Consider the following 23744-nt stretch of genomic DNA (forward strand, 5'->3'; position numbering starts at 1 on the left):
GTCATCTAGGTTGAATTGGATTCGCTAAATAAACATAATATTTTTGGACCTATAGTCCTTACACCTGAAGGTATAAAACCCGTTGGATACAAATGAGTTTTTGTTCGAAAGCGAAATGAGAAAAATGAAATATTAAGATATAAATCTAGACTTGTTACACAAGGTTTCTCTCAAAGGACTGTAATTGATTATGAAAAAACGTATTTTTCCGTTATGGATGCAATTATGTTTCAATATTTGATTAGTTTGGCAGTGTCTGAAAATTTGGAAATGTGTCTTAAAGATGTTGTTTCAACTTATTTATACGGATCACTTGATAGTGATATATAAATGAAATCCCTGAAGAATTTAAGATGTCTGAAACACAAAGTTCAAAACCCATAGAATTTTATCCTGTGAAATTACAAAGATCATTATATGTAGGGGCAGACAAAATTCAGAAAATTCTCGACCCTTCCCGATTTCCAACCCGATCCCGTCCCGAACTTTTTCTAACACCCGATCAATTTCGGGATCGGGATAGGAAACTCTATCCGACGGGATTTCCGGCCCAACCCGAATATATTAATAAATTTTTTAATAATTTTTTAATTAAAAAAATAGAATATTTTATAATTTTCCTTTTTAATATTAATGTTTTATAATTATCTATCATATAATTATTTTTTATATTTATATTTATATTTATATTTTTTAATATTAACATTGAATTATAAATTTTTATTTTGTTTTTTTATTATTATGAATTATTATATGTTTTTATTGTAATAATCAAGTAGTTGTTTTAGTTTATTTGTTATGTACTAAAAAGATGTTTTAGTTTTTAATAATTATATACAAAGAAATTTTAATTTATTTGTAATGTACTAAAAAATTGTTTGAGTTTCTTCATAAATTTTTTTTTTAAAAAATATTTTCATGGAATTTTTTTTAAAAAAAATATTGTTCGGGATTATCCTCTCCCGACCCGACGGGATCCCGAATATTCGGGTCTCGACACTTTTCGGGTGCGGGATCGGGAGAAAAAAAATATCTTAATTCTTATCGGGACGGGAATCGGGTAAGGGGGTTACGGGACGGGTCCCGTCCCGATCCCACCCCTAATTATATGGGTTGAAGCAATCCGGCCGAATGTGGTATAATCGGCTAAGTGAACACTTGATGAAAAAGGGATATGTAAATGATCCAATATGCCCTTGTATTTTCATCAAGAAAACAACATCCGAATGTGTAATTATTGCTGTATATGTTGATGATTTAAACATCATTGGAACGAATAAAGAAATTCAAGAAGTTATGTTGTACTTGAAGGAAAAATTAAAAATGAAGAACCTTGAAAAAACCATGTAGTAGCCCAGTTCCAATTTACAAGATTAATTAGTTAGTTATATTTTATTAACAAGAGCACAAGTTAAGATCAAGAACACATGACATGAGTAGCTCGGGTCAGTCATGGTTGTTCAACAATAGCTCGAGCATTGAGCAAGAGCTTGGGCTTGGAGCTAGGGCTCGGGAATGTATTTGTGCTTGGCTCGGGTCGGAGCTTAGGGTGCTCAATGCAAGACCAGGGTAGTGTTCGGTCATGGGAAGAACACATGGTATTCAGGTCGGGAATGGACACGTGGCTGGAGCTAAAACACGATTAGTGTCCTGCTAGGTGTCATGTACTCGATTGACACCTGTCCCAGCTCATCCTCTATAAATAGGAGTTGAGAGTTCGGTCATTTGTACACCATTTCATCTCACTTATTAGTTCTACTCGGATCAAAGAGTAGCTCGGGAGCTCGGGAAAGAGTAGCTCGGGAGTTCGGGAAGGAGTAGGTCGGGGCTTGACCAGGAGCAGTTCAGGTCGGGCTTGACCAGGAGCAGTTCAGGTCGGGCTTGAAGGGAGAGGTCAGGCCGGGTCAGTCTTGAGACCAGGTCGGGTCGGGACTTGGACCTAAGGCAGCTAGGGGTTGTCTTCTTCCAGCTTAGTTCAGACTTCGGTGTTAGGTACGATAGTACTGTTCGAGATATCCTGACTGAGTATGCATGTATTATGTGACTGCATGATTTATATGTCATTGATTTATGCTGCATTCATCTGCATATTGAGCTATCTCCTTCGAGATGTATATTAGTAGGGTTTTACCCTATCCTGTTAGTCGATGGACTTTCATCGATTTGGGTCCGGCATATTCACTGGTATATTGGTATGGGAGCCACCTCCTACAGCGACGGCACAGCGTGCTACATACCATGGCCCGGTCTGTCTCTGTTATCTGATCTTTGACCTCGAGTTATAGGGAGTTCACTTTGCATGCATGTATACTCATACTCTCGGACTGAGCGTTTTATGCTCACGTCTCGTACTTTATGTTTCTGGACACCCTATTCCATGGGACAGGTTTGCGATTGGACGAGGCGGGTGGTTCCAGGAGGGGCTAGGCAGCGGTTGGTCAGCTGGAGCTTCGCTTAGATTTTTAATTCTGTTGTTATCGGATTGATACAGCTTTTCGATATGGTTGTATAATCTATTTGGTTTTTTACAGATTTCTTGCCTTGGGATTGTAGTATTTGTAATGTTTCCGTAGTTTATTCTGATATCTGTTTAATTAAGTTAATTGCATGCCTAAGTTCTATTTAGTAGGTGATCCGGGTAAGGGTAATTACATTTATGGTATCAGAGCATGCATAGTTTTCTTGGGATTTAGATTCTGCATAAGATAACCGTGAGGTAATTTGTGTAGATGGCAGATCGTGACGATCAGAGCAGCCATGGCAGTGTAGGTGGACGCTGGAGAGACGATGACCGAGAGCATCGTCGTGAGCGCCATCATCGTCGCCATGATGATCAGCATTTTAGCGTACGTCGATTTCTTCCAATGGGTCCTAAGCCCTTGGTTGGAGGTAAGTCTCCGGAGGATGCGGAGAACTGGTTAGACCGCATGGAGACGACTTTTCAGACGTTCCGTTGCACTGAGAAGCAGAAGATGGAGACGCTGGGATATCTTCTGGAAGGGCGAGCCCGAAAGTGGTGGAGGTTCACTTCTGCACCGTTCGTTACGGCGAGAGGGGTTGCTACTTGGGCTGAGTTCCGCACAGCTTTTCAGAAGCTGTATTTTCCTCCTGCACTCCGTCAGGCGAAGGCAGGTGAATTACTGAGTCTGCGATAGGGTGCCATGTCTATTGACGAGTACCAGCAGAAGTTCTTTGATCTTCTATCCTATTGCCCCGAGATTGCTGACAGCTCGGAGATGAAGTATAACCTGTTCCTTCAGGGTCTCATCCCTGAGATTCATGACCGTGTGGCGGTTGGAGATGACATGTCCTACGAGAGTTTGGTGAGCCATTGTCATCAGGCAGAGGACAGCATTCGGAGGAGCCGATCTTTCTCTCAGTCCAGGCCTGCTAGTTCTTTGGGTTCCCGTGCTCAGTCTTTCAAGAAGTCTGGATCTACTTATTCTTCCTCTGGTTCCGCTGGTGTTATCCATTTTGGGAAGAAGGAGTAGTGTGATCATTGTGGGAAAAACCATCCGTCAGACAAGTGCCGTAGAGCTTCTGAAGCTTGTTTCCGTTGTGGAGAGGTGGGTCATCTCCGGAGAGATTGTCCACTATCAGGGGGAGGCGGTTCTGGTTCTGGATCAGGTTCTCAGGCCACCGTTCAGCAGAGGTCGCAGGGACAGCCTGCTGGTAGTTCTCACTTGAGGCCGCGGGCTTCTGGCCAGGTGTTTGCCTTGAGGCACGACCAGGCCGTGGAGGATAATGAGAAGGTCATTGCAGGTACATTTCTGTTATATGGTTTACCTGCTCTTGTACTCATTGACACTGGTGCATCTCATTCCTTCATTTCTGCACGTTTTGTTAAGAGGCATAAGTTACCTTACATTGCACTAGACGTAGTAGTTTCTGTTTCTACTCCGACGGGTCAGTCTGCTTTGGCCAAGCGTCTAGTGATGGGTTGCCCTTTAGAATTCGAGGGTAACATTCTGATTGCGAATCTCATTGTTCTTGCGATGGACGACTTTGATTGCATTATGGGAATAGATATGTTGACTACCTATCGAGCTTCAGTGGATTGCTATCAGAGATTAGTACGCTTTCATCCGGAGGGGAGTGATAGCTGGTTTTTCAATGGTGAGGGAGCGCGACCCCCGATGCCTTTGGTATCTGCTTTGAGAGCCTGTCGAGCTCTAGAGTCTGGCGGGGAAGGTTATCTCATCTATGCAGTTGATTTGTCCACTGAAAGCATAGGGATAGAGAGCATTCCGGTCGTGAATGAATTTCCAGATGTATTTCCAGATGAGATTTTGGGTTTACTCCTGTTAGAGAAGTCGAGTTTGGCATAGAGTTGATGCCAGATACTTCGCCTATTTCTCGAGCACCATATCGTCTGGCTCCATCAGAGATGCGTGAGTTGAAGAATCAGCTACAAGATCTTTTGGACAAGGGGTACATTCGTCCTAGTGTATCTCCTTGGGGAGCTCCTGTTCTCTTCGTGAAGAAGAAGGATGGGTCGATGCGGCTGTGCATTGACTATCGTCAGTTGAACCGAGTTACTGTGAAGAACAAGTATTCTTTGCCTCGTATCGATGACTTGTTTGATCAGTTGCAGGGTACTTCAGTCTACTCCAAGATTAACTTGAGATCTGGGTATCATCAGATGATTGTCCGAGATCAGGACGCAGCCAAGACAGCATTCCGTACTCGCTATGGGCATTACGAGTTTCTAGTGATGCCATTTGGTTTGACTAATGCGCTGGCTATATTTATGGATCTGATGAACCTTGTCTTCAGAGAGTACTTGGATAAGTTTGTCGTGGTCTTCATTGACGATATTCTGGTGTATTCGCGTAATGAGGACGAGTATGTTTCTCACTTACGGGTGGTACTGTAGACTCTTCGGGACGAGCAGTTACACGCCAAGTTGAGTAAGTGCGAATTCTGGATGGATCGAGTGGTCTTTCTTGGCCATATCATATCCAGGTAAGGGATTTTTGTCGATCCAAGCAAGATTGAGACTGTGCTTAATTGGTCACGTCCGATGACAGTTGCTGAGATCCGTAGTTTTCTGGGTCTATCAGGGTATTATCGTCGTTTCATTCTGAATTTCTCTCAGTTAGCTCGACCTTTGACGCAGCTTACCCGCAAGGGTGTGGATTTCGAGTGGTCCTCCGAGTGCGAGGAGAACTTTTGTGAGCTTCGACGACGGTTGACTTTTGCGCCGGTGTTGGCATTACCGTCAGGATCTGGAGGGTATGTGGTGTACACTGATGCTTCTCTTCAGGGGTTAAGTTGTGTCCTGTCTCAGAATGGGCATGTGATCGCATACGCTTCTAGACAGCTAAAGCTTCACGAGGATAATTATCCAGTTTATGACTTGGAGTTGGCAACGATTGTGTTTTCTTTGAAGATCTGGCATCATTATCTGTATGGCAAGAAATTTGAGATCTTCACCGACCACAAGAGTCTCAAGTATTTGTTCACTCAGTCAGAGTTGAAAATTAGGCAGAGACGTTGGATGGACTTGCTTAGAGACTATGATTGCGAGATTAAGTATCATCCGGGAGCTGCTAATCTCACTGCTGATGCCTTGAGTTGCAAGGTGCGTCTTTCCGCACTGCAGACTTATTCGATGTCTAGTGCGATCGAGGATTGTTGTTCTTCAGGGTATACCTTCAAGCACAAGAAAGGTATGCAGTGTATCAAGATGTTTGCAATTTTATCTGAGCCAGCTTTGTATTCGCGAATTCGAGATGCTCAGATGTCTGATTCAAAGGCCCAGCGTTTGGCTCGCCTAGCCAACGAGGGTAGTACGTCTGAATTTCACTATCAGTCAGATGATTCTCTGTGTTTGTCTGGTAGGCTTGTGATTCTGGAGGATGAAGAGTTGCGAGATGATATTTTGTCTCAGGCGCATCGCACTAAGTTGAGTATTCATCCAGGGAGCAACAAGATGTACAAGGATCTACGTACTCGTTTTTGGTGGAAAGGAATGAAACGCAGTGTGTATCAGTATGTTTCGAGATGCTTGGTTTGTCAGCATGTCAAGGCAGAACACCGACGACCTGGAGGTTTGCTTCACAGTCTGTCTATTCCTAAGTGGAAATGGGAGTTGATCACGATGGATTTTGTGACCCATTTTCCAATGACCTCGAGGAACTGTGATGCTATCTGGGTGGTGGTAGACCGACTCACCAAGTCAGCATATTTCATTGCCTATAGCCGAGAGTATTCTGTGGATCGTATGGCGCAGTTGTACATTCAGGAGATCGTTCGACTTCATGGAGTGCCTGTGAGCATTGTCAGTGATCGAGACCCCAGGTTTACTTCTAGGTTCTGGGGGAGTGTTCAGAGTGCGATGAGTACTACTCTCAGTTTGAGTACTGCTTATCACCCGGAGATAGATGGTCAGTCAGAGCGCACTATCCATACTTTGGAGGATATGCTTCAAGCGTGCACTATGGACTTTGGTTCAGCCTGGTAAGATCATTTGCCTTTGATTGAGTTCGCGTACAACAACAGCTATCATACTAGTATTGGTATAGCACCTTTTGAGGCGTTGTACGGGCGACGTTGTCGTACTCCACTCTTCTGGAAATAAGTGGGGGAGATACAAGCTGAGGGACCAGAGTTAGTCCAACAGGCAGCGGATGTTGTTGATCAGATCAAAAAATGGATTAAGACTGCACAGGATCGTCAGGCCAGCTATGCTAATACCAAGCGTAGGCCTTTGCAGTTCAATGTTGGGGAGAAAGTATTTCTGAGAGTGTCACCTTTCCGCAGAATTCTCAGATTTGGCCTTAAGGGCAAGTTGTCTCCCAGATTTATCGGTCAGTTTGAGATTTTGGAGAGCATTGGCGATTTGGCTTATCGTCTAGCCTTGCCACCGTATCTGTCTATTATCCACAACGTGTTCCACGTATCTTTGTTGCGACGGTATGTGGCGGATCAGTCTCATATTTTGCAACCATATGAGGTTCAGGTGGATACCAATTTGACTTACGTGGAGAGACCTATTCGTATCCTGGATCATAAGGATATCGTCTTGCGTAATAAAGTTATTCCTTTGGTTTTAGTTCAGTGAAACCGTCGAGGCACTGAAGAAGCCACTTGGGAGCTTGAGAGCAGGATGCGTTCAGAACATCCTGAGTTATTTTGATTCTATTGTATTCAGCTTTATCTTGTAAAATTTTCAGTTTGAATAAAGGAACGTTTGTATCTTGTTTTACATTCAGTACTTAAGATCTTATTTCGAGGACGAAATATCTTAAGTGGGGGAGAATGTAGTAGCCCAATTCCAATTTACAATATTAATTGGTTAATTATATTTTATTAACAAGAGCACAAGTTAAGATCAAAAACACATGACATGAGTAGCTCGGGTCGGTCATGGTTGTTCAACAATAGCTCGGGCATTGAGCAAGAGCTCGGGCATTGAGCTAGAGCTCGGGCTTGGAGCTAGGGCTCAGGAATGTGTTTGTGCTTGGCTCGGGTCGGGGCTTAGGGTGTTCAAGAAAGTGATGTGCAAGACCAGGATGTAAGAGTGGGTGCCCAGTGAGCCAACTGTGTGGCTATGGGTTTTGATGACTCTTTGTATAAACAATCTTTTGTTTAATATTATTTACACTTTTATGGCAATGACTTTATATTACTTCATATTGTTATATTGTGATATACTATTGTTGTTTTGATAAAGACCTTGAATATACTATAGTGTATGTAAGATGTGGTAGAACATGGAGATGTCTATCATGAAATACATCTTATAGTCACTGTATATTCTAAAACCGTTCCTAGTCGATTGAGCCGTCCAATAATAAGGATAAGGATCGCTCGAGTTTGAGACTAGCATTTGCGATGCGGAGTACCACGTTTCATTGGTAGGGAACATGGAGATGTTCGAAGCATGCAAATGGATATTCATAGGATGAATAGTCGAACTACCCTATCCGGACTTTCCAAGTGGTTATCACTTATCGAGTGGATAAAGTCCGCGGTTTTGGTTGTACACCATTAGTCCTTACGACTTGAAACATCATGGAGACTCTATATGCTAGTACTGTGCTTTGACTCGTTTACCGACTCTGAGGGGGTCATCAGGTGTCGAGATTGGGTACAGTTACGACACATATAGGAGTCAATGCATTGTTGTCAAGGATTCACCACATACTTGCGAGTGTGGATATCCTATGCGATCTGAGGAGATATTAGTGTGACAAATCTCTGGCCAGAGTACTTGATGTGATTTAAGAAATGGTTTCTTAGTAGCACATGCGATGTCACTAATTTGATCTTCAAGATGTATTGCATAGTTATCGAATCTTGAGCGACTCTCGATATACCAATGGTTGTTGATTCGATCGGGATATATGGATGAAGGGACCGTACTGTACGTTAACCAAAATCTACTGGTTCTTGTAGGCACTATCAGTGATACCTAGGGAATCATGGGGCGATGTTGCTAGGCGCTTTACCATGATTCGTTGGGCAAGTCGGAAAGTGTTGTTCCGAGTCACAAGGAGTTGTGAGCCCACGGCTAGCTGTATCCCTGAACCATTGAGGGTCACACAGTGTAATGGAGTTTTAATCCCCGTTGAGATAGTTAAATTTAAAGAGTTAAATTTAATGAACTAAGGAGTTGGACTTCTTAAATAAGAGTAAGGGAGTAGGATTTCCTAAAATGACATAGGGATGGACATTTTTTGGAAACCACTGAATTCGGATTCAGGAAAATTTATTTTGACTTTAAAACGTGCAGAAATGGTTTCTGTGCACATTGGTGAAATCGTTTCATCAATCGGAGTCACGATAAATTTTATATTAATTTCTGAACGAGCGGGCTTTGCTTGTCGGGCCCCAGCTTATGATTAATGGGCCCTAAGGTGTTAGTGGCCTGCATTATAAATAAGTTATTTCAGTACAGAAATTACACACAACAGGTCATTATTTTGAGAGCAATTTTCGAAAACCCTACCCTCTCTCTCAAACATATTTCGGCCGCCCCCTCCTTGCTCTGCCCGAGAAATTCCGGTCTGTGATTTTGAATCGCAGTAAGGAATAACGAATCAAATTCGTGTATTCTCTTCGCAGAAAACTTCTGATAGATTTTCTAGTGCAATCTATCAGAGGGATTAAACCTCTGTTCGTGGACCTGATTGAAGGCGTTCATCGGTTCCAGGGAGAGACAACAAGAGCAGAATTGTTCTGTTGGTGACCCGTGATTGGCAACCACGGGTCAATTAGAAATGGAATCGATCATCCTATATAATATGTGATATTATGATTGTATGCATGTTTAGACATAAATTGCGTGAATCCGGCAATGCATGCAATAAATTAAAAATGATGAGACAAATATTTTTATAAATAAAATCCCTCATTTTAAATATGATTTAAAATTTATATCAAGATAAATAAAGGAAATTTAAATATTGTTTAAATGTTCCTACCTTCCATCAACGGTCAATGTATGTGATGCTACCCGCGGATACGGTCCGGCTCATATTATTGGGGGGGCCCGTTCGTCGGAAAGCTGTACATTGGATCGACAAATGTTGTAAGTTGGGTGGAACTCCCATGGGATCGGCTCATATTATTGGGGGATCCACATGGCGACCGTCCATCACAACTTAATATTGATGGGTCATCTTGACATGTCACTTTAAACGGCGTCATATTATTGGGCCCTTATTGGACATGAGGTAAATACATGGGGGTTGCTTTGGAAGCAATTGGGCTCTACCTTTTGAGAATTATGGTTGGCTGATATTATTCGGGACCATAAGTTTGTCAATTGGACTCCATGTTCTCACTAAGGAAAAAGTTTTCCGTTTTCACTAGAGGGTGGTGAAATCGTTAAAATAGTGGGAGTGAGATTCATAAAATAAAATTCGCCAATTTTATGTCTTAGTAAATTATTTAAACAATCATCGATAATTGTCTGTTTTATCTCAGTAATCCACATCTTTCTGTTCTCCAACAAAACAAACTTATTGACGCAAACAATACAGAATAATTCCATAAGTTAAGATTGTCCTAAGTTCGGAAAAAGATTTTTCTAAGTGTTAGAAAAGGCTTCTCCGAAAACAGCCCCGGCTAATGTAACTGCCGAAAGGTTGGCCGAATTAGAGAAATGGTTGGACCATGATCTCAAGGCCAAATGTTACATGAAAAATTGGACAAGTCTAAACAAGTTTGCCATCACTGCAAGAAACCCGGTAATTGGAAACGTAACTGCAAGGAATACCCCAAGCAGTTGCGAACTGCAAAGGGTATGTTTTACATTGAAATAAATGTTTTTCTTAATATTACTTCTTGGGTATTGGATACCAGATGTAGATCTCATATTTGCAATAAGTTGCAAATGATAACAAGAAGTAATAGGATAAGGATGGGTGAGACCCAGTCAAGGCTCGGGAATGGTTCCAGAGTTAAATCCATAGCTATGGGAAATATTTATTTTTGCAGAATGGTTTTAAATTATTGTTGAGAGATGTTTTATTTGTGCCAGATTTAATTAAAAACATTATTTCTATTTCTATGCTTGATAGAGATGGTTATTCTTGTAATTTTGTGAATGGGATTTGCAATATTTACAAGAATGAATGTTTAATTGGAAATGGACAACTTGAAAACGATCTATACAATTTAAAACTAAAAGACGTTCCAGTGAATTGTATTGACAAACCGGCGACAACAAACAAAAGAAAATCGATAGTCAAAACCCGGCAAACCTTTGGCACGCTAGACTAGGTCATATTTCCTCAAGGAGGATGAACAAGCTAGTGGGAGAGGGCATGTTTGATATGTCTGATATTAACTCTCTACCTACTTGTGAATCCTGCCTAAAAGGGAAAATGACTAAATCTCCTTTTAAGGGGAAGCCTGAGCGTAGTCAGAATCTGTTGGATTTGATCCATACAGATGTTTGTGGTCCATTTAGAGTAGGGACTCAACATGGCCACACCTACTTCATTACCTTTACTGATGATTATTCAAGGTATGTGTATTTATATTTAATGAAATATAAGTCTGAAGCATTTGAAAAGTTCAAAGAATTCAAGGCTGAAGTAGAAAACAAGCTAGGTAAAAGTATTAAAGCACTTCGATCGGATCGAGGTGGAGAATACTTGAGTACCGAGTTTTTGGACTATCTAAAAGAGAATGTGATTCTCTCTCAGTGGACTCCTCCTATGACACCACAGCTTAATGGTGTATCGGAGCGTCGTAATCGAACTTTGTTGGACATGGTTCGATCCATGATGAGCTTCACTGAGCTTCCACCTTCGTTTTGGGGCTATGCGCTTGAAACGGCGGTATTGTTGTTGAATAACGTCCACACTAAAGCAGTGGACAAAACACCATACGAGTTATGGAATGGCAAAGCTCCTAAGTATTCATACTTGAGGATTTGGGGATGTCCTGCTTACGTGAAGCGGACAGTGGGAGATAAGTTGGATAGTCGATCCAGCTTGTGTTATTTTGTGGGTATCCGAAGAATTCAATCGGATATTATTTCTATTATCCTGCTGAAACAAAGGTGTTTGTTTCACGGAATGCCACCTTCTTGGAGAAGGAGTTCTTATTGGATAAGAAAGGCGAGATGATGGAACTCGAAGAAGTTCGAGAAGAACCCGAAATACAAAATAACGATCCCACACCTCAGGAACCATTGCTGGACACGCCTGCACCTAGAAGATCCGAGGACTTCTAGACCTCCAGTTCGATATGGTCTTCTTCTTGAAGAGGGTCAAGATGAACCCGACATTGGATGTGATCCAAGAAGCTTCAAGGAAGCAATTTCTGATGCGGATTCGAATTTATGGCTTGAAGCTATGCAATCAGAATTGGATTCGATGCATACTAACCAAGTCTGGACTTTAGTGGATCCTCCCGATGGAATTGTTCCAATAGGGTGTAAATGGATCTACAAAAGAAAGCTTGGGCCTGATGGTAAGGTATTGACCTACAAGGCGCGATTGGTGGCGAAAGGTTATACTCAAAGGCAAGGAGTTGACTATGACGAAACCTTTTCACCAGTTGCAATGTTCAAGTCCATAAGAATCCTTATTGCCATAGCTGCATGGTATGACTATGAGATATGGCAAATGGATGTGAAGACTGCTTTTCTTAATGGAGACATTAAGGAAGAAATCTATATGAAGCAGCCTGAGGGGTACACATCCATGGGAAGCGAGCATAAGGTATGCAAGCTTCAGAGATCAATTTATGGTCTAAAACAAGCATCAAGAAGTTGGAACCAGAAATTTGATGAAACAATTAAAGACTTTGGTTTCATCAAGAACCCGGAGGAACCTTGCGTGTACAAGAAAGTAGTTAAGGATGCGGTGACATTCTTAGTACTTTATGTTGATGACATCCTACTCATTGGGAATGATGTAGGGATGTTGCAGTCAACAAAGATATGGTTATCAGGTAGATTTTCGATGAAGGATTTGGGTGAGGCATCCTACATTCTTGGGATACAGATCTATAGGGATAGATCTAAGAGAATGATAGGACTCACTCAATCAACCTACATCGATGCCATATTGAAACGGTTTTCAATGGATGGGTCCAAGAGAGGACATCTACCCATGTGTCATGGAGTTTCTCTATCCAAGTCTATGTGTCCCAAGACTGATGCAGAGATAGAGAATATGACACATGTACCATATGCGTCAGCTATAGGTAGTATCATGTATGGGATGATATCTACCAGACCAGATGTAGCATTTGCTCTGAGTGTCACGAGCAGATATCAGTCTAATCCTGGTCAGATGCATTGGAAAGCCGTGAAGGACATTCTTAAGTACTTGCGAAGGACTAAGAATATGTTCATGGTTTATGGAGGACGAGAACTCAAACTGGAAGGCTATACCGACTCTAGCTTCCAAAGTGATGTGGATGACTCGAAGTCAACCTCTGGATTTGTGTTCATGCTCAATGGCGGTGCTGTCTCTTGGAAGAGTTCCAAGCAGGACACCACAGCGGATTCCACCACTGAGGCTGAATACATTGCAGCATCAGCTGCTGCTAAAGAGGCCGTTTGGATGAGGAATTTCGTCCAAGAGTTGGGCGTCATTCCTGAATTTGTTGGTCCAGTCCGGTGTACTGCGACAACACGGGTGCCGTTGCTCAAGCAAAGGAACCAAGGTCTCATCAAAGATCCAAACACGTACTGAGGAAATACCACATAATCCGGGAGATTGTGGAAAGAGGAGACATCAGTGTCGAACGAGTGGCCTCTGCAGACAATATCGCTGATCCACTTACTAAGCCTTTGCCAGGACCATTGTTTGACAAACATCGCGAAGCAATGGGTCTACGTAGTATGACTAGTTGGCTATAGGGCAAGTGGGAGATTGTAAGAGTGGGTGCCCAGTGAGCCAACTGTGTGGCTATGGGTTTTGATGACTCTTTGTATAAACAATCTTTTGTTTAATATTATTTACACTTTTATGGCAATGACTTTATATTACTTCATATTGTTATATTGTGATATACTATTGTTGTTTTGATAAAGACCTTGAATATACTATAGTGTATGTAAGATGTGGTAGAACATGGAGATGTCTATCATGAAATACATCTTATAGTCACTGTATATTCTAAAACCGTTCCTAGTCGATTGAGCCGTCCGATAATAAGGATAAGGATCGCTCGAGTTTGAGACTAGCATTTGCGATGCGGAGTACCACGTTTCATTGGTAGGGAACATGGAGATGTTCGAAGCATGCAAATGGATATTCATAGGATGAATAGTCGAACTACCCTATCCGGACTTTCCAAGTGGTTATCACTTATCGAGTGGATAAAGTCCGCGGTTTTGGTTGTACACCATTAGTCCTTACGACTTGAAACATCATGGAGACTCTATATGCTAGTACTGTGCTTTGACTCGTTTACCGACTCTGAGGGGGTCATCAGGTGTCGAGATTGGGTACAGTTACGACACATATAGGAGTCAATGCATTGTTGTCAAGGATTCACCACATACTTGCGAGTGTGGATATCCTATGCGATCTGAGGAGATATTAGTGTGACAAATCTCTGGCCAGAGTACTTGATGTGATTTAAGAAATGGTTTCTTAGTAGCACATGCGATGTCACTAATTTGATCTTCAAGATGTATTGCATAGTTATCGAATCTTGAGCGACTCTCGATATACCAATGGTTGTTGATTCGATCGGGATATATGGATGAAGGGACCGTACTGTACGTTAACCAAAATCTACTGGTTCTTGTAGGCACTATCAGTGATACCTAGGGAATCATGGGGCGATGTTGCTAGGCGCTTTACCATGATTCGTTGGGCAAGTCGGAAAGTGTTGTTCCGAGTCACAAGGAGTTGTGAGCCCACGGCTAGCTGTATCCCTGAACCATTGAGGGTCACACAGTGTAATGGAGTTTTAATCCCCGTTGAGATAGTTAAATTTAAAGAGTTAAATTTAATGAACTAAGGAGTTGGACTTCATAAATAAGAGTAAGGGAGTAGGATTTCCTAAAATGACATAGGGATGGACATTTTTTGGAAACCACTGAATTCGGATTCAGGAAAATTTATTTTGACTTTAAAACGTGCAGAAATGGTTTCTGTGCACATTGGTGAAATCGTTTCATCAATCGGAGTCACGATAAATTTTATATTAATTTCTGAACGAGCGGGCTTTGCTTGTCGGGCCCCAGCTTATGATTAATGGGCCCTAAGGTGTTAGTGGCCTGCATTATAAATAAGTTATTTCAGTACAGAAATTACACACAACAGGTCATTATTTTGAGAGCAATTTTCGAAAACCCTACCCTCTCTCTCAAACATATTTCGGCCGCCCCCTCCTTGCTCTGCCCGAGAAATTCCGGTCTGTGATTTTGAATCGCAGTAAGGAATAACGAATCAAATTCGTGTATTCTCTTCGCAGAAAACTTCTGATAGATTTTCTAGTGCAATCTATCAGAGGGATTAAACCTCTGTTCGTGGACCTGATTGAAGGCGTTCATCGGTTCCAGGGAGAGACAACAAGAGCAGAATTGTTCTGTTGGTGTCCATTAATCTCGTTGCGAGATTTGAGGTAAAATTTATTTAATTGTTATTTAAATTTTACACACACGTAATTCAATCGATGAACGGTTGATACCCATACCATGGAAACGTTCCATGAAAAATTTTTAAACTTCCGCTGCACCGGGTATCAATCGTAATTGGTCTGGGAACTCGCCAGTTTTCCAACACAGGATAGTGTTCGGTCATGGGAAGAACACATGGTATTCAGGTCGGGAATGGACACGTGGCTAGAGCTAAAACACGATTAGTGTCCTGCTAGGTGTCATGCACTCGATTGACACCTGTCACAGCTCATCCTCTATAAATAGGAGTTGAGAGTTCGGTCATTTTTACACCATTTCATCTCACTTCTTAGTTCTACTCGGATCAAAGAGTAGCTCGGGAGCTCGGGAAAGAGTAGCTCGGGAGCTCGGGAGTTCGGGAAGGAGTAGCTCGGGGCTTGACCAGGAGCAGTTCAGGTCGGGCTTGACCAGGAGCAGTTCAGGTCGGGCTTGAATGGAGAGGTCAGGTCAGGTCAGTCTTGAGACCAGGTCGGGTCGGGACTTGGACCTAAGGCAGCTAGGGGTTGTCTTCTTCCAGCTTAGTTCAGACTTCGGTGTTAGGTACGATAGTACTGTTCGAGATATCCTGACTGAGTATGCATGTATTATGCGACTGCATGATTTATATGTCATTGATTTATGCTGCATTCATCTACATATTGAGCTATCTCCTTCGAGATGTATATTAGTAGAGTTGTACCCTATCCTGTTAGTGGATGGACTTCCATCGATTTGGGTTCGGCATATCCACTGGTATATTGGTATGGGAGCCACCTCCTGCAGCGACGGCACAACGTGCTACATACCAGGGCCCGGTCTGTCTCTGTTATCTGATCTTTGACCTCGAGTTATAGGGAGTTCACTTTGCATGCATGTATACTCATACTCTCGTACTGAGCGTTTTATGCTCACGTCTCGTACTTTTATTTCTGGACACCTTATTCCATGGGGCAGGTTTGCGATTGGACGAGGCGGGTGGTTCCAGGAGGGGCTAGGCAGTGGTTGGTCAGGTGGAGCTTCGCTTAGATTTTTATTTCTGTTGTTATCGGATTGATACAGCTTTTCGATATGGTTGTATAATCTATTTGGTTTTTTACAGATTCTTTGCCTTGGGATTGTAGTATTTGTAATGTTTCCACAGTTTATTCTGATATATGTTTAATTAAGTTAATTGCATGCCTAAGTTCTGTTTAGTAGGTGATCCGGGTTAGGGTCACTATAAACCAATTATTGTCTGGGTTTGAAAACTGAACAAAAAAATGTGAAATTTTTGTTCATCAGTCAAATTATACAGAAAAGATCCTTAAACGTTTTAATATGGATAAATCAACTTCTTTAAGTACTTCAATGGTTGTTAGATTATTAAATGTAGAAAAGAATCCATTTCGTCCATGTGAAGATGGTAAAGTTATTCTTGGTCCAGAAGTACCATATCTAAGTGTCATTGGTGCCCTTATATATCTTGCAAATTGTTTTAAATCTGGTATATCTTTTGCTATAAATTTATTGGCAAGATTCAGTTCATATCCAACAAAGAGGCACTGGAACGGAGTTAAATATATATTCCGTTATCTACGAGAAACGACATATTTGAAACTTTTGTATTCAAAAAATACCAATCAAAGTATCATTGGTTATGCTGATGCTGAATACTTATCTGACTCACATACGACACGTTCCCAAACCGGATATGTATTTACTCGTGGAGGCACTGCAATTTCTTGGCGTTCACAAAAACAAACTCTTGTAACAGCTTAATCAAATCACGCCGAGATTATTGCATTACCTGAAGCAAGCCGTGAATGTGCGTGGCTAAAATCAATGACCCAACATATCCAAACTTCTTGTGGATTATCAGTAGACAAGAAGCCTATGACATTATATGAAGATAATGTTGCACGTGTTGCTCAAATGAAAGAAGGGTATATCAAAAGTGACAGAACCAAACATATCCCCCCAAAGTTCTTTGCATTCACACAAGAGCTTGAGAAGAACAAAGATATTGATATATGTTATATTCAATCAAATGAGAACTCATCAGATCTCTTCACAAAGGCACTTCTTACAACAATATTCTGAAAACATATATAAAACATTGGGATGTGCAATATACGAAATATGTGAAGAATCGTTTGTGTTGACATGAGAGGGAGTTTACGTGGCTGCACTCTTTTTTTTTACTATGATTTTTATCCCAATGAGTTTTTCCTAGTAAGGTTTTTAACGAGGCAACATAAAACATGTAATAAAGACAATCATCGTATGACGATCATCATCACAAGGAGGAGTGTTGAAAATATATTATTTTTTATTATTGTTGAAGGTTGAATGTTGAAAATTGAGTTGTAAAATTTTGAAAATTAGTGTGTGATGATGTAGATGATTATGTAATTATTTTTGGACTAATATCAAATGTGGATCTATAAATAGGTCTTCATTTGTGATAAAAAAAAAATACAATTGAATTGAGAGAAAAAAATTTGTGAAGTGTATAGTTTGATATATTTTGAGTTTTGGAGTTTTTACTTTTTTCTGTAAATTTTTACTTAGTTCACAATAGTTTATTGTTTTTTCAAGGCCCAAGTTTATTTAGGCCTATTTTGAATGGATTGAATCAAAATTCAAACTCTAAAAGACTTTTTAGGTGTAGAATTAATACACCACACCAATAATACATCTCAGAATTGTCTGATGCAGGGAACAAACCATGTGTACGTATCCATCACAAAGAATTACGGAAACAATGTTTACAATTATACATAAAATTCTTCTAAAAAGATTTGACCCCGTAAGGAACCCCTTTCATATGAGTTAGAGGCTCATTGACTCATGCGAAAATTAAATCGATGGATGTGTACGAGCAGAAGAGACCTGAGAGAGGGAACAACATAGTCAACCCCAGAGCATACCCACAATATATCAGCAGGAAATATGCTCCACAATATGCTACATAAAATTCTTCTGTAGTAATACCTGCTGGTTCACATGAAATTAAATGAGATGTTTTTCTTTTTAAAAAATCAATACTTTTTTGCGATTTTTTTATGGTTTTCACTTTTCACGGGTACACTCCATCTCTAGTTTATGTAATTCACAATTAAATTCATATTAGTTTATTATTATTATTATTATTATTATATATATATATATGATAGAATAGTATAGGTAAAAATATAGATATCGAATAAATAAATATGTTTGTGGGAAAAATTCAAAGAAGAAACGGAGAAAAAAAAAATTAAGTACTCCTGTTCAAGTAACATGAATATGCTATACTAAACACATACTTTTAATTCAAAAAAGTCGATAGTAACAAAAACAATAAATAATAATTGATGGGCCAAATACAAAATTCGGCAAACATCAATTACTATTTAATAAAGACAAGGACGTCCACGTAAATTTACAAAATATATATGAAAGTTGACAAAAATTAATTATTATTTAACGAATATAATTATTATCTTTCATTGTAGATATATTGATTAAATTGACCTATCTGAATAATGATTTATGTATAAGAAGATGTATGGTGAAATCAAAGCTACTATTATATGATTATGATGATGTCGATTTTTTACCTCGGGTTCGGTCTGGTAGAATGGATCCTCCAATTTCTTTATAGAGTAGGTCGGGTCGGGTATCAATGAAATCTGCACAAGCAACAGCTAGGTCAAGGGCCGCCGAAAATATTTTCGGTGTGACCCCTCCGATGCCTAAGTCAGTGTCTTGAAGGCGGAGGGTATGATTAATGCGAAAACTGAGAGATATGAGTGCGTGAATGTAAAAGTGAGAGTGGGTGTTGATGAATAATGAATAATCACAACCATAACAATACCTGTATTTATAGGGAAAAAAATAGTAAGTTACCTAGTCGAATTATAAAATGTCTTGGACTAGGACTCTTCATCCATTGGTCCCTTTGTAAGCTTATCTCTATCTCGTGAATATTTGAAAAGATCCAGGCTTATCTCATATATATCAGAGTCTTACTTGAATTATAAAAGAATACTTGCGGCCCATTAGAAACAACTTGGGTAGGCCCATAATGACCAGCCTTGATCAAAGTCCAACATAGCCCAAACTGGGCTGGACCTTGACATGTTGGGCCATATCGGATTGACCCATTATAAACGGGCTCGGGTTGAAATATTTTCTCGGGGTAACAATAGTACCTCCCTAACTGGTCTAAAAGAAGAATGAGTTTAGACCAAGAATGTAGACCGGACCCCGAACTACCTGTACCTCCTTTAGACGGCCCAGATTTGAATCCGTGTGATGTGTTTTCAACAAACGGTCTAGATAAAGGTCTGATTAGAACCGATCTCGAATAAAGAGTTAAAGATAACAATTGATGTTGCCGAGCGGATCGGGCTTTCAAGATAACCACGAGTCACATGGGATTACATGATGCCGAGCTTGGTCGGGCTTTGGAGAATACCACTGACGTGGATTTATGATGCCACTGATGTGGACTTTTTTATGCCACTGATGTGGGGTTTTGATGCTGGACTTACCCGGGCTTTTGAGACCACTGATGTAGGCCACTGAAGTGGACTTTGAGTTCCACTGATATGGTCCTTGAGTGCCAGACCTGCCTGGGTTTTTAGTTCCACTGATGTGGTCCTTGAATGCCAGACCTGCCTGGGCTTTTAGTTCCACTGATGTGGTCCTTGAATGCCAGACCTGCCTGGGCTTTTAGTTCCACTGATGTGGTCCTTGAATGTCAGACCTGCCTGGGCTTTTTAGTTCCACTGATGTGGTCCTTGAATGCCAGACCTGCCTGGGCTTTTAGTTCCACTGATGTGGTCCTTGAATGTCAGACCTGTCTGGGCTTTTTAGTTCCACTGATGTGGTCCTTGAATGCCAGACCTGTCTGGGCTTTTAGTTCCACTGATGTGGTCCTTGAATACCAGACCTGCCTGGGCTTTTTAGTTCCACTGATGTGGTCCTTGAATGCCAGACCTGCCTAGGCTTTTTAGTTCCACTGATGTGGTCCTTGAATGCCAGACCTGCCTGGGCTTTTAGTTCCACTGATGTGGTCCTTGAGTGCCAGACCTGCCTGAGCTTTTTAGTTCCACTGATGTGGTCCTTGAATGCCAGACCTGCCTGGGCTTTTAGTTCCACTGATGTGGTCCTTGAATGCCAGACCTGCCTGGGCTTTTTAGTTCCACTGATGTGGTACTTGAATGCCAGACCTGCCTGGGCTTTTTAGTTCCACTGATGTGGTCCTTGAATGCCAGACCTGCCTGGGCTTTTAAAATTTTGAACCATAGATTGGGCCTTACAACGAGATTGCATGCCCAATGTGATATAATTGGGCCTCATAGCGAGATAGCATGCCCGATATGATATAATTGGGCCTTACTGCGAGATTGCACGCCCGATATGATATAATTGGGCCTTACTGCGAGATTGCACGCCCGATATGATATAATTGGACCTTACTGCGAGATTGCACGCCCGATATGATATAATTGGGCCTTATAGCGAGATGATATGCCCGATGTGATATAATTGGGCCTTACAGCGAGATTGCATGCCCGATATGATATAATTGGGTCTTACTGCGAGATTGCATGCCCGATATGATATAATTGGGCCTTACTGCGAGATTGCACGCCCGTTATGATATAATTGGGCCTTAGTGCGAGATTGCACGCCCGATGTCATAAAATAATACAAGGGAAGAGAAGTCCAACAAATTTGATCACAAGAAAACAAACATGTAATTTTGATAGTAGAAGATGCCTCAGAATATTATTAATAATGATAATAAATAAAAATTTAATAATTTAATTCGAACATAAAGATTATTGAAATACTTATCTTATTCATGCGTTGTCGATGACATGACTTTGGATTGTAAGATAAAATCTTATTTTCTTTGATCAAAGAACCGACTTGATGTAGAAACGAAAATTGATCCCCACCGTCCAAAATCAGTATCAAGATGTTCAACTTTGAACTCGATCCGACGGTTCAATTAATTCTTATGATTTTTACAAGATTCTGATAGAACACATAGAATTTGTGCGAGGGAGCGGCATCTGTGCGGCGGTCCAGATCTGATTCTAAAAGCCACCAATCATAATCTTCACCGTTCAGATCTTAGAAAACATATTACTGAATATGTATATAAAATTTGAACTTGATCCGATGGCTAAATTAATTCTTGTGATTTTTTCAAGATTCTAATATGCAAGCCCCGCGAAGAACACATAGAAGCTGTGCGAGAGAGCGGAATCTCTTTGACGGTCCAGATCTGATTCTAAAAGTCACTAATCACAATCTTCACCGTTCAGATCTTAGAAAACATATTCATGAATATGTATATAAAATTTGAACTCGATCTGACGGTTCAATTAATTCATGTGATTTTTTCAAGATGCTGATATGCAAGCCCCACGAAAAACACATAGAAACTGTGCAAGAGAGCGGAATCTGTTCGGCGGTCCAGATCTGATTATAAAGGCCACCAATAATGATCTCCACAATTCCAATCTTAGACAACATATTCATGAATATGTATATAAAATTTGAACTTGATCCGATGGTTCAATTAATTTATATGATTTTTGCAAGATTCTGATATGCAAGCCCTGCGAAGAACACATAGAAGCTGTGCGAGCGAGCAGCGTATGTTTGGCGGTCCAGATTTGATTTTACAGACAACCAATCACGATCTTCACCGTTCATATACTTGAAAACATATTATTTAATATGTATACAAAATTTGAACCCGATCCAACGGTTCAATTAATTTATATGATTTTTGCAAGTTTCTGATATGCAAGCCCTATGAAGAACACATAGAAGCTGTGTAAGAGAGCAGCATATGTTTGGCGGTCCAGATCTGATTGTAAATACAACCAATCACGATCTACACTGTTCATATCCTTGAAAACATGTTAATAAATATGTCTGCAAAATTTTAATCCGATCCAACAGTTCAATTAATTCTTATGATTTTTTCAAGTTTCTGATGCGCAAGCCATGCGAAAAACACATAAAGCTGTGCGAGCAAGCAGCATCTGTTCGGCGGTCCAGATCTGATACGAAAAGTCACAATTCACGATCTTCACCGTTCAGATCCTCGAAAACATATTAATAAATATGTCTACAAAATTTGAACTTGATCCGATGGTTCAATTAATTACTGTGATTTTTGCAAGATTCAGATATGCAAACCCCGCGAAGAACACATAGAAGCTGTGCGAGAGAGCGGAATCTGTTCGGCGGTCCAGATCTGATTCTAAAGGCCACCAATCACAATCTCCACCGTTCAGATCTTAGAAAACATATTTTTGAATATGTATATAAAATTTGAACTCGCTCCGACGGTTCAATTAATTTCTGTGATTTTTTTAATATTGTGATATGCAAGCCCCACGAAGAACACATAGAAGCTGTGTGAGAGAGAGGAATCTGTTCGGCCGTCCAGATCTGATTCTAAAGGCAATCAATCACGATCTCCACCGTTCAGATCTTAGAAAACATATTCATGAATATGCATATAAAATTTGAACCCGATCCGACGGTTCAATTAATTTCAATGATTTTCGCATGTTTCTGATGTGCAAGCCATGCGAAAATCCGAAATTTGTTTCTTCTCTTGTACTCACCATCTTAACCCTTTGTTTTCAAATTCCCACAGACGGCGCCAATTGATGATGTCGATTTTTTACCTCGAGTTCGGTCTGGTAGAATGGATCCTCCAATTTCTTTATAGAGTAGGTCGGGTCGGGTATCAATAAAATCTGCACAAGCAACAGCTAGGTCAAGGGGCGCCGAAAATGTTTTCGGCGTGACCCCTCCGATGCATAAGTCAGTGTCTTGAAGGCAGAGGGTATGATTAATGCGAAAACTGAGAGATATGAGTGCGTGAATGTAAAAGTGAGAGTGATTGTTGATGAATAATGAATAATCACAACCATAACAATACCTGTATTTATAGGGGAAAAATAGTAAGTTACCTAGTCGAATTATAAAATGTCTTGGACTAGGACTCTTCATCCATTGGTCCCTTTGTAAGCTTATCTCTATCTCGTGAATATTTGAAAAGATCCAGGCTTATCTCATATATATCAGAGTCTTACTTGAATTATAAAAAAATACTTGCGGCCCATTAGAAACAACTTGGGTAGGCCCATAATGACCAGCCTTGATCAAAGTCCAACATAGCCCAAACTGGGCTGGACTTTGACATGTTGGGCCATATCGGGTTGACCCATTATAAACGGGTTCGGGTTGAAATATTTTCTCGGGGTAACAGATTATATATAATTCATCAACAATTTAAAAAAATAAATAACAGAGACCAAATTAAAAATGATATAAAGAAATAAATGCGTGAAGTACTTTAAGGTTTGTTGCCCATGGATTCAGATGTTTCAACTACTGGAATTGAGTGCGATTGGCATATACATCTATTGTAGTGGTCGGGGTAAACGTCGGTTGCTCGGACAAATGCTGGAAGGGGCTTTGACAGGTACAAGCCCAATTAACTTATAATAAGTGTTTTGTTTTCTGAGCTCTGCACACACTTCAAACAACAAACGAGTTATTGGAACGCAAAAAGATTTTTCGGCATGACCATTTCGACGCTCAAGCTAAAAAAAGACTGTGTACGTACCAGAAAATCAGAAAAAATGTAGAA

The sequence above is a fragment of the Henckelia pumila genome, chromosome 3 (assembly GCF_033568475.1).
Source record: "Henckelia pumila isolate YLH828 chromosome 3, ASM3356847v2, whole genome shotgun sequence".
NCBI classification, from domain to species: Eukaryota; Viridiplantae; Streptophyta; class Magnoliopsida; order Lamiales; family Gesneriaceae; genus Henckelia; species Henckelia pumila.